This window comes from Leptodactylus fuscus, chromosome 9, assembly GCF_031893055.1.
Source record: "Leptodactylus fuscus isolate aLepFus1 chromosome 9, aLepFus1.hap2, whole genome shotgun sequence".
Lineage (NCBI taxonomy): Eukaryota > Metazoa > Chordata > Amphibia > Anura > Leptodactylidae > Leptodactylus > Leptodactylus fuscus.
Genome location: NC_134273.1, coordinates 71,995,997 through 72,008,971, shown reverse-complemented (window position 1 = coordinate 72,008,971; position 12,975 = coordinate 71,995,997).

Below are 12,975 nucleotides of genomic sequence, written 5' to 3'. Positions count from 1 at the left end.
CGGCGTTACAGCAGGGCTGCCGGTCACTTCCTATTCATTTCTATGGGAGCCGGCATGGGAGCGCTCCCCATAGAAATGAATGGACAGACACTTCCCATTCATTTCTATGGGAGCCGGCATGCGAGCGTTCTATGAATGGAAAAAAGCAGTCCATTCATTTCTATGGGGAGCGCTCGCATGCCGGCTCCCATAGAAATGAATGGGAAGTGTCCAGCAGCCCTGCTGTCACGCTGAAACAGAACGTGAAACTTACCGAGCGGTGCAGGGCGGGCGGGCGGGCATTCAGGCCTCCTCTTCCTCCGATGTTCCGTCCTTCTCCGGCGCTCGCTGATAATGGCCGGGGCGCATGCGCAATATCATAATGCTTCTACTACTGCGCATGCGCCCAGGCCATTATCAGCGAGCGGCGGAGGAGGAGGACGGAACATCGGAGGAAGAGGAGGCCTGAATGCCCGCCCACCCTGCACCGCTCGGTAAGTTTCACAACATTACGGTTGGGCTCTATCAGCATGATTTTGCTGATAGAGCCCCTCCTCGCCTGCCGAGCGCTTCCAATAGAAGCGGCTGGCACGCGGGGGGTTAAGCGGCCGCTGGCAAAGTCTGCCTGCCGCCGCTTTCAAGAACATATAATGCGCACCGGACTGCGGCTTATAGTCCGGTGCGCCTTATATATGAACCGAGACGGACTATAAGGCGCTCATGGGCAATGTGGCTTATAGTCCAGTGCGCCTTATAGTCCGTAAAATACAGTATTTGACAGGCGGCCAACACATACAAATAAATGGGGGTTGGCCATCATAGGTCAGATTCCATTGCACTGAAATGTGTCTGCGCTGACCGAATGTTATACTGTAACAGATAAGAAACATATACTTTACTATAAAGTAATACATTCCAGTGTCACATAATAAATTATTGCTATATAAATGCAGAAATTATACATCGAAATATTGTTCATAAATAGGAATATTGTGTATGATATAAAAAAAAGCAAATGTGGGAACTTATTTTGTGGCTTTATTAGACAAAACATTGGTTTTCAATTTTTACGCCACCCTCGTCACTTTTCTTAAAGAGACATTTTTTTCTCCCTACCACGTCGGAATAGCCTTAAGAAAGGCTATTCATCTCCTACCTTTAGAAGTCTTCTCCAGGCCGCCGTTCGCTGGAAATACTGTTTTTCGCCAGTATGCAAATGAGTTCTCTTGCAGAACTGGGGGCGGGCCCCAACACTCAAACAGAACTGGGGGCGTCCCCAATGCTGCCAGAGAACTCTCCAGCGCCACCTCCATCTTCATCAGGAACGACATCTTTCTGTGTCCTCTTACGGCGCAGGCTTTGAAACTTGTAGGCTTCGGGCCTCGGGCAGAGCCGTCTGCACATGCCCACAGGCCACAAGAAAATGTGTTAATGTGCAAATGTGACATTTTTCTTGTGGCTGCGGGCATGTACAGTAGGTTCTGCCCAAGGCCTACACGTTTCAAAGCCTGAGCTGTAAGAGGACACAGAAAGATGAAGTTCCTGACGAAGATGGAGGCGGCGCTGGAGAGTTCCCTGGCAGCATTGGCGACACCCCCAGTGCTGGTTGAGTGCTGGGGCCCGCCCCCAGTGCAGCGAGAGAACTAATTTGCATACCGGCGAAAATCGGTATTTCAAGTGAATGGCGGCCTGGAGAAGACTTCTAAAGGTAGGAGATGAATAACCTTTCTTAAGGCTATTCCGACGTGGTAGGGAGAAAAAAAATTGGGTTTAAATGATAGGATCTCTTTAAAGCGGTGTGTGAAGTGGTGTGGCATGGGTAGGGCCATTGGCCTTGAAGATTTATGATCATTTATTTCAGTATACTGAGGTAAATGATCCTTAAAATCGATTTCAGTCTCCATGGGGCCCCCTGTGCCGCACATTATGTAATTGCATCACATTATGATGTTTGGCCCATACAGTGGCAAAACATAGGTCATCCCTATACTGTGTTCCCTTCACTTGTGCTAACCATACAATGGTTCTCCCCATACATTGGCCCCATTGCTGGTTCCTGCCATACAGTGGTCCCCCTATACTGTGGCCGCTTCACTGTTTCCCTATACAGTGGTCCTTTCACTAGTTCCTCTCATACAGTGGCCCTTTTACTGGTCCCTCCATACAGTGGTCCCTTCTCTCCTCCATACTGTATATTGTGTGAGGGCAGTAATGGGGGCCAATATCCTGTGGGGAGATATTAAATAGTGTTGGGTATTAGGAGGGAATATTAAAGAATTTGTCCATGGATTAGAGCAACCCCTTTGGAGGAAGTGTAAAATTAAAAACCAAAAAAACCCCAAAAAGCATACTCACCTGTCCCCAGCATCCCATTGTCCGCCTCCAGTGTCTTTTCAGTCTGGTGCTACTGTTTCATTGCTCCTATTTAATATACTGGGGCATAATTTATATTGGGGGACAGGGAACACTTCGGATGAAAGCAGGCACTGTGGATCAATGGAGGAAAGGGGGATCAGGAAAGGGGAGCTTTATACAGTGCGGGAGACAGTAAAGGACTCATCAGCGGGTTAAGCTCTACTTCGGCGTTGTGCTACGGAGAGCTGACGTGACGGAAAATGAAGAGTAATCTGCTGCAAAAGTCCACCTCTTTATTTTCTGTCATCGGAACAGGCCCTTACTCTTCCCTGACCCTTTGAAAACTACAATGCCCATTTATTGTACAATAGTACACAACATGTGTATGCCAGCTTTTCTGTAACATGTTCACTGGGGGGGGGGGGGGGGGGGATGCAGCAGCTACTGGAAAATTTCAAAAATTAAAATGGCTGGAATTTTTGGGTGCAGTAGATGCTGGGGAAGGGGAGGGGGTGTTTTGGTTGTCTGTCAGCCCCTTCCCTGAGCTTGAGGACTGGTTTTTTTTTCCTTCCATTCAGTCTGGCTGACTATAGCGTATCTGCAGTGCTCCTATTAACCCCTTCCCGACGGAACAGGAACATTGTCTATATTCAGTAGACCGGGCACTCTCAGACACAGGGAGACCTAATGTGTTTCACAGTAATTTTGTACTTTTATATGTATTCTATACATTACTATTGCGACTGGTCATAGACCCGCCCCCCCAATAAATAAATAAATAAATAAATAAATATGTTTTTTTTTTGCTTGTTTTTTTGCTTGACTCGAGTATAAGCCGAGGGGGCTTTCTCAGCACAAAAACTGTCCTGAAAAACTTGGCTTATACGGTAATTGGATATTTCTATCTTCACTCTTTCTTTTGTTTGTGTGGTTTATATATGAGGCGTGAGACCAAGCAAAGCAGAATTTGCTGTTGTATGCTGATTTTCTTATCTGATATACGGGGGTGGCCAGTTGAAGTTTATGTGGCCAGTTGAAGTTTATGTCCCAAATCTGCTTTTCAGACCAAATTAAGCCCTGTTACACGATATGTAGATGGCACATGGTGTAAACAATAACAAGGAGGCAGTGCTCGCACAAATCTAGTGTCTATTTCAAACAACAATTGATCCATATTTTTAAAAACAAGTTTTTGTGTATTAAATATTTGTTAAGATCATTTTTTATTCCATATTAATATATACAGTTCTTTAAAAAAAAATAAGTTCTGAATTCTACAATTTTTAGTCTACCTTCCAAACCTAACAATAAATATAAAATTGACAAATTCTGTAATGCCAGGGCCCCACAGACCGGAAACGCCGCAATTTGGCTGTGGTGGAAACGCCGCGGTAAAAATTGCAGCGTTTTATAGTACTTGCAAAGTGGATGGAATTCATGCGAATCCCATGCCCACTTTGCGGAAAAAAATTGCTGAGCAGCATCGCTGCGATTTCCAAAATTGCTGCAGTTTTGAAAATCGTAGCATGTCAATTATATCTATGTAAACGCTGGCAGCTTCCCTGTAGGTAAAGTTGTAACAGCAAGTCCGTGGAGGAAAACTCTGTGAACTTTCTGTTCAAAGCGCTGCAGCAAGAACTGCGATGCGTTCACGCCGCGATTGTTCCCGCAGTGCTTTAGCACGGCGTTTCTGGCCCGTGGGCTTTAGCCTAAAGGATTTATACTGACAATCGATGATGTCACAGCTTCTCTACAAACCCTTCTTGCATAGAGCATGTCTAGAAAACTCTCCCATAGATGTTGATAAGTTGACATCAGTCTGTTACGGCCTATGGTCATGAGACTGCTGTATAACATATTACTAAATGTTCAAGCAGAGGAGAGGTTCAGGCAAGATGGCAGCCCCTATAATCATGATAAAAAAAAATAAAATTTGTAAAACTAAAATCAGAAAATAAAAACAGTTTAGAAAAAAGTGATATATTTCATTATGCAATTTTAATGTATTTTTTTTTTTTAAATTGGCAATACATTCCCTTTAAAGGGGTTGTCCCATAACAAGGATCCTATCTATACTGCTTGTTAATGTGGATTTCCTAAATACACTGCTTCAGCAAAACTGCTTTGTTTGTCCTCTATCTTAATTTATTCACTTCATTGTTGACACTGCGTTTCTATGGCCCTTGGGATTATCTGCTCAAATGTCAAGCAACGTAGCTGCCTGCTCTCAGGGGGGAGGGAGGGGCTAAGTGCACAGGAGCGAGCCTGTGTCTGTAGCTGTTCCTGTGTCCTGTGATATAGCTGCCTGCTCTCAGGGGGAGGGGCTAAGTGCACGGGAGCGAGCCTGTGTCTGTAGCTGTTCCTGTGTCCTGTGATATAGCTGCCTGCTCTCAGGGGGGAGGAGCTAAGTGCACAGGAGCGAGCCTGTGTCTGTAGCTGTTCCTGTGTCTACACCACACATGTGACCTAGCTTCCTGCTCTCAGATAAAGGAGGGGGGAAATGAGTGCTGCTTTCTTATATAAAACAGTCTAAATCCTACTGGGCTAAAGGACCTGGTCCCTCTGCTCACTAGGATCTAGCTTTCTTATATAGAGCAGGCTAAAAGCTAGTGGATAGAAGGACCTGGTGCCTTAGCCCACTAGGATTTAGCCGACTCTATATAGAACAAGCTAAATCCAAGTGTTATAGGACCTTTGATGACATCACTGGCCCTTCAGTCGTCCCATACGATCACGCTATGTGGTGTAATGCATTTATTGTACAGTGGTGCACGCCATGTGTATGCCAGCTACATTTTTGTCGCCTTTAGCTTAGTAAATCTCCGCCATTGTATGTTCGCCGATTCTACTGCCAATACTAGAGAAATGGCGGCTACCGTATAAAGCCTTCAAATTGCCCCCGTGATTTGTTACTTTCCGCATTTTAACAAAATGACTTGCAAACAAAAGTTTCCATCGGTGCAGCTAAGATAAGATTGTGAATAGTCCGCTCGACTACTCTCAGCATATTCAGTCATCCATAATTCAGGATATTTGCGAAAGGTTTTAAAAGCATTTTGTAATGTAAAATTGATTGAATTCTGAAACCGCATCTTCCTTTGGAGCGCCAGTGTAACAGCTGCCAGCTATAATGTCACCGTTGTGTAGCAGTGTGTCTTCCCAGCGTTCAGAACATCCCATAAACAGCCATATAATTAAAGGCCACTGCTGACTTAGATGCAGGAGGCGCAGACAATGGCGCTCTTAATTCTGAACCTAACAGACAAGACAACTGGCACTACACGCTCCCAGATGCTTATTGCCTGTGCGCTTCTCTTAAGAAAAACTAATTACCATAAAGGTTTTACCAGTCTGCTGACACTTGTTATGACTGCATTTATTGTTACCATTCTTCACTTAGGAAAAGTCTGCGTATAATGGGATTACAATAAATGGGATTACAATAAAGAACAAAGGGAACAGACGTGCCTGCAACTTTCTTGCATCTAGTTTTATTAGCATATAAAATAAAGTTCTTGTTCACCTGCTCCGTGGTCGGATTGTCTAGGCCTGATGTGATAGTCATAGGCCACTTAGTATCAGGCCGTAAGGTATTTATACATTATAGTATTGGCCTCCTTTCAGGGTTCTTGCTATGGATAAGTGGGTGTCAGGTCACTACCACCTAAAGTATGTGTTAGACCACCTAATCCAGCTTTTCTGAATGCCAGACCTTTCTTTCCTCACATGATATCTCTAGCTCTTCCATATATAGCCTGCCACATCTATATACTCTAGCTCCAACCTATGCCTCACCCTTTCTTCCACAGCTCCACTATGTACCAGATCACAAGTACCCCTGCCATTCTGCACACCAGATCACTTCTTCCCAAACTACCCAAAGTGCCAGACTAAACTTATTTTTTTTTTAGTATCAGAACACACCTTCCCTATCTCTTCTGTTTACCAGACTACACCTACACAGCTCTGCTGTGTCAGATCACACTTACAGCACACCAGTTCTTCAACGTGCCAAACCACGACTACCCCAGCTCTACTGTATACCATGTCACTTATTTCACCAGTCCTTCTATATTCCAGATAGCACCTATTCTGTTTATGCCTTATTGGATCACACCTACTCCTGCTCGTCTTTGTCCACTTTACTTATTAGATCACATCTATTCTAGGTCTGGTGTGTCAAACCAAACTCATTTCAGCTCTTTCATGTGTCACATCACACCAATTTTGGCTCTTCTGTATGCCAAACTATTCTATGCCCCAGATTGCACCTACTCTGACTCCAGGGTCACACCTACTACTGCTTCTCTATGTGTCAGACCACACCTACTCCTACTCTATTTCTCAGACCACACCTACTCCTCTATGTGTCAGACCACACCTACTCCTCTATGTGTCAGACCACACCTACTCCTACTCTATGTGTCAGACCACACCTACTTATGCTCCTCTATGTGTCAGACCACACCTACTACAGCTTCTCTATGTGTCAGACCACACCTACTCCATTCTTCTCTATGTGTCAGACCACACCTACTCCTGCTACTCTATGTGTCAGACCACACCTACTCTATGTGTCAGACCACACCTACTCCTCTATGTGTCAGACCACACCTACTCCTACTCTATGTGTCAGACCACACCTACTTATGCTCCTCTATGTGTCAGACCACACCTACTACAGCTTCTCTATGTGTCAGACCACACCTACTCCATTCTTCTCTATGTGTCAGACCACACCTACTCCTGCTACTCTATGTGTCAGACCACACCTACTCTATGTGTCAGACCACACCTACTCCTCTATGTGTCAGACCACACCTACTCCTACTCTATGTGTCAGACCACACCTACTCCTCTATGTGTCAGACCACACCTACTCCTACTCTATGTGTCAGACCACACCTACTTATGCTCCTCTATGTGTCAGACCACACCTACTACAGCTTCTCTATGTGTCAGACCACACCTACTCCATTCTTCTCTATGTGTCAGACCACACCTACTCCTGCTACTCTATGTGTCAGACCACACCTACTCCTACTCTATGTGTCAGACCACACCTACTCCTCTATGTGTCAGACCACACCTACTCCTACTCTATGTGTCAGACCACACCTACTCCTCTATGTGTCAGACCACACCTACTCCTACTCTATGTGTCAGACCACACCTACTCCTCTATGTGTCAGACCACACCTACTCCTCTATGTGTCAGACCACACCTACTCCTACTCTATGTGTCAGACCACACCTACTTATGCTCCTCTATGTGTCAGACCACACCTACTACAGCTTCTCTATGTGTCAGACCACACCTACTCCATTCTTCTCTATGTGTCAGACCACACCTACTCCTGCTACTCTATGTGTCAGACCACACCTACTCCTACTCTATGTGTCAGACCACACCTACTCCTCTATGTGTCAGACCACACCTACTCCTACTCTATGTGTCAGACCACACCTACTCCTCTATGTGTCAGACCACACCTACTCCTACTCTATGTGTCAGACCACACCTACTTATGCTCCTCTATGTGTCAGACCACACCTACTACAGCTTCTCTATGTGTCAGACCACACCTACTCCATTCTTCTCTATGTGTCAGACCACACCTACTCCTGCTACTCTATGTGTCAGACCACACCTACTCCTACTCTATGTGTCAGACCACACCTACTCCTCTATGTGTCAGACCACACCTACTCCTACTCTATGTGTCAGACCACACCTACTCCTCTATGTGTCAGACCACACCTACTCCTCTATGTGTCAGACCACACCTACTCCTACTCTATGTGTCAGACCACACCTACTTATGCTCCTCTATGTGTCAGACCACACCTACTACAGCTTCTCTATGTGTCAGACCACACCTACTCCTCTATGTGTCAGACCACACCTACTCCTACTCTATGTGTCAGACCACACCTACTTATGCTCCTCTATGTGTCAGACCACACCTACTACAGCTTCTCTATGTGTCAGACCACACCTACTCCATTCTTCTCTATGTGTCAGACCATACCTACTCCTGCTCCTCTGTGTCAGACCACACCTACTCCTCTGTGTGTAAGATCACACCTACTCCTCTATGTGTCAGACCACACCTACTCCTCTGTGTGTCAGACCACACCTACTCCTGGTCCTCTATGTGTCAGACCACACCTACTCCTGGTCCTCTATGTGTCAGACCACACCTACTCCTGGTCCTCTATGTGTCAGACCACACCTACTCCTGCTCCTCTGTGTCAGACCACACCTACTCCTGCTCCTCTGTGTCAGACCACACCTACTCCTCTGTGTGTCAGACCACACCTACTCCTGCTCCTCTATGTGCCAGACCACACCTACTCCTCTGTGTCAGACCACACCTACTCCCGCTCCTCTGTATACCAGATCACTTCTTTCTTAACCCTTCACTCCAGGTTAATATTAGTGATGTGTCATTTGTGACCGAGCCAGCTCTATGTGCCAAAAGCCCAATCTTTTTACCTCTTTTCTTGCTCCGCAGACAGCTAACCCCGCCCTTAGCCTGTTAGCCTGACCCTTTGAACCATACCATTGTGTCTACAGAGCACAGAAGACTCTTTTAAAAAGGGAGATGTTTGGGAGCCAAAAGAGTCATCTCTTTTCAGTGAGCAGAGCTGAATGATTCACTGTAATGAGCTGAAATTCCCATCATTAGATAATATTCCAGCTCTTTTGTAGTGATGAGTCGTTCACCAACAAGCCGGTTCTATGTATCAGCTCTTTGAAGCAAACAACAGGATTCGCCTCCTGGCTGGGAACTGACAGCTCAATGAACCTCACCCCATATGTGACTAACCCGGCCTCCAAATGGATTACAGCCTCATATTAATCTTATATTATGAGGTCCTGTGGCTAACAGCAGCCAGGAGGTCTCAATATTAGGGTAAAATGAGAAGTGTCTGTCTGTCTACACTTGGCAGAAAACATTTATTTACTATATGTCTCAGGAGCTGCTCGGGAGCCAAAAGTGCCGTCATTTTTTGGGGAACAAATCCAAACGATCCAGCTCACTAATAAGAGCCGAGGTTCCCGTTACTACTATTCTGCATCAGACCACTACTTCCCAGTCCCTTTTATTTTCTAGACCACGCCTACTCCAGCTTTGCTGCATCAAACCACACCCATTTAAGCCCTGCCACGTGCAAGGCCACGCTCACTCCATCTCTACTGTATACCAGACCACTTCTTCCCCAACCCGCCTAAACTTAATCCAGCTCTTCTATGTCAGGACACTTCTTCACCCATCCCTTCCTAGCACAGGGATTTTTTGGTTCTAGATCACTTCTTCCACAACTCTTCTATCGCCAGCCCTTATGTACAAGTTAGGCCCAGTTCACATCTGCGTTCGGGGAGTCCGCTTGGAGACTCCCCAAACAGAAACCTATAAGTATTAAAAACCGGTTAACTTCAGGAAATCCGTGGACCTCATAGACTATAATGGGGTCGGAGTGGTTTCTGCGCAAAATATGCAGAGAGAAAAGTGCTGCTTGCATTTATACGCTTTATAATGCGTATAGGTTTCCTTTCGGGGTACCCAAGTGGACTCCCCAAATGGAAACCCAAATGTAGATGTGACTAGAGTCTTACATACTACTTCTTCTATCACTGTTCCATGTGCAGACTCCTGCAACCGGTGATGAAAATAACCCATTGTACACAATAAGGATATTGATATATTTCCCTATAAATGTAACAGAACAAGACAGAAAAGTATCAATGTGAACAGAGCTTAATTTATAGCATTGCTCTGTATCAGAGGTTCTCAACCTGTGGTACGTATAGCTATGCAGTCATGGGGAGTACATGCTGTGGTTGAGAACCATTGCTCTGGAAGTGGCAAATATAGTGAGTGCTCAGGTCCTGGAGGGTCTCATGCCACCCAAATAACACACCATCTTCAAATACTGAGGCATATTGACTGCCTAACAGAGGTAGGGTAAGTTCACATGAGGTTTTTTGGATCGGAACCTGAGGCAGAGGCGCCTCAATTTCTGATCCAAAACTGGGTAGCCGTGACTGAAAGCCGATGCACTGCACCGGCATCCAGCTGCGCACTGTGCTCCGGATTAGGCCCAATGAATGGGCCTAGTCCGGAGGAGGGTGTGTCTTCAGGCCAAATCACAAGGCGACTTGGCCTGAAGAATGAGCACCTCGCTTCTTTTTTCCGGGAGCCAGAAGAAACGGCTCCTGGAAAAAAGACCTGAGTGGCTCCCATTGATTTCAATGGGAGTCGTCTTTTTGGTCTGTGTTTTGAGGTGAATACGGCTTCAAAACCCTGACCAAAATACCCCGTGTGAACTTACCCGTAGGTGTCAGATGTTGTGGCAGATTTAAAGGGGCAGGTCTCCTCTACAGCAGGAAATAGTCTATGCTGAATAAACAGATAGCTTCTTATCTATGGTCTGATGAGTGAAAAGCTGGTCCAAAGTTAAAAGACCCTCCAAACTTTCAGTGTGCACCTGCCACAGGTTCTCCAAATGCAAAAGGATTTGCTTGGCACGCTATGTGTGCCACTTTTTTTCTTGGGCAACAGGATCTGTATAATAGGAGATTGCTATAAATGCGAATGCCTGAAGTATTCTCAGACAGTTACCGAACTTTTGAGCTTTGCCAGTGAGTGTAGATCAGCAGAGAAGCTTCTAATATAATATACCCTATTGCCCTGCCTGTGTAACGCCAGATATTACACATTGCTGCTGCCCTGATAGGGTGATGCATGTAAAACCTAAAAGGCGCTGGGCCATTATCTACACTGAATATAATGCTTTAGTACCTTCTCTGCCATCTCACAGTAATTCTTCAGATTACTATGGAAACTGTTGTTCTGCTATAAATGAAAAGCTAAGTATAAACTTCTTGTTATTAAGAATCGGAAAAAGCAGAATAGACAAAGGGGTCAGTAAACCTACAGTACTATACATTATCTGAGGTTGATGGTCTACTATCAGATGAGCCCATCACCCCATAATCACACTTCCTGCCTCTTATCTATCAGATTTGTCTTATGTTAGGTTCACACCTGCGTTCACCTGTCCGTTCTGAGCTTTCCGTTTTCTGCATGCCAGAAGTCGGAAAGCTCAGACCGGGTCCGGCCGTGAGCGGCGGTGAGCGTTTTATGCTCTCCGCCGCGAAACCGGATTTTTTAATCCGGACACAGAGTACTGCATGTCCGACTCTGTGTCCGGATTAAAAAACCCGGTTTCGCGGCGGAGAGCATAAAACGCTCACCGCCGCTCACGGCCGGACATCTCTCTCACCCATTCAAATGAATGGGTATGAAAGAGTCCTGCAGGTTTCTGTATCCTGCCTCTGTTTTAGGCAGGAAACGGAAACCTGCAGAACGGAGACCGGGCGCAGATGTGAAAGAGCCCTTACCAGGAATTCATGATCATATTCATTGTCTTACTGGCTATAGGGCAGGAGTCTGGTAGCCATGAGGCCCCTCTGTCCCTATGATAACACTGACCAGTTGTTTTAGGGACAAAAGCACTTCCTAATAAAAATACATTCTGATAATATCAAACAGGTTAAATATAACTTGTTTAGCGTCCGCCTGAAATCACAACTTTTTTGTCCGACGCTTTTGGTTTTGAAAAAGGACAGCCGATGGACCCCATTATATACAAAGTCTGCTATTTTAATGACCTGTCTGTTGTTTTGGTCCTCCAACAGAACAGAACAATGGACAGCCTAAGGGGGAGTTCACACGGAGTAACGTGCCGCGTGATGTGGCATGTATACGGTGTGTGAGACTTTGAGCGCCGTATACGCTCCCATTGATTTCAATGGGTGCCTGGATTGTATACAGCCGCAAAATAACACGGCGCATACGATCCAGGCTCCCATTGAAATCAATGGGAGCGTATACGGCGCTCAAAGTCTCACACGCCGTATATGTGCCACATCACGCGGCACGTTACTCCGTGTAAACTCCCCCTGCTACAGTGTGAACCTAGAGTGAATGACGTGAGGTGCAATGGGGAGCGCGATAACCCCATCCTAGTGATCAGTGGGGTCCCTGTTAACAAACCTTTATCGCCTATCCATTGGTTGTCGCATACTTGACAATACTGTGTGCTAGAGGCCATGTCCCTTTTCGGGGTGGTTTACACCCCCTTTTTGTGACGTGGACACAAAGCATACCAACCAGGGCCGCTTTGGACATAGGTACAAATACCTATAGGTGCAGCCGCATCGGGCCCTATGGTTGCAGGGGCCCCTTAGCCACCCCGGGTCAAGCTGGACAGTCACACATTTTGGGTGAGGTCCCGCTGTTTCGGGCGGCTGGCAGTGATTACGACACAGATACAGGTTGAATACTATAGTGGAGCATGGAGTTATTAGATCCATGCCCCTTTATTCAGTCTTCGACTTATCATGTCAGCGGCAGGGTAGCGCAATGAGCGCCAGGGCGCAGACATTACAGTAGGAGCCTATGGTATATAAAGTGAAGGGGGTCACCACAACTAGATGCAGGCAGAGGGTAGGGGGCGCACTGGGAGAGATTTATGACATAATAAAACTCCAGTCTTTGTTGTCCACAGTGGCAGATCCAGGGTTTGCGGGGCCCTGGGCAATTGACTTTGGTGGGGCCCTACTTACTG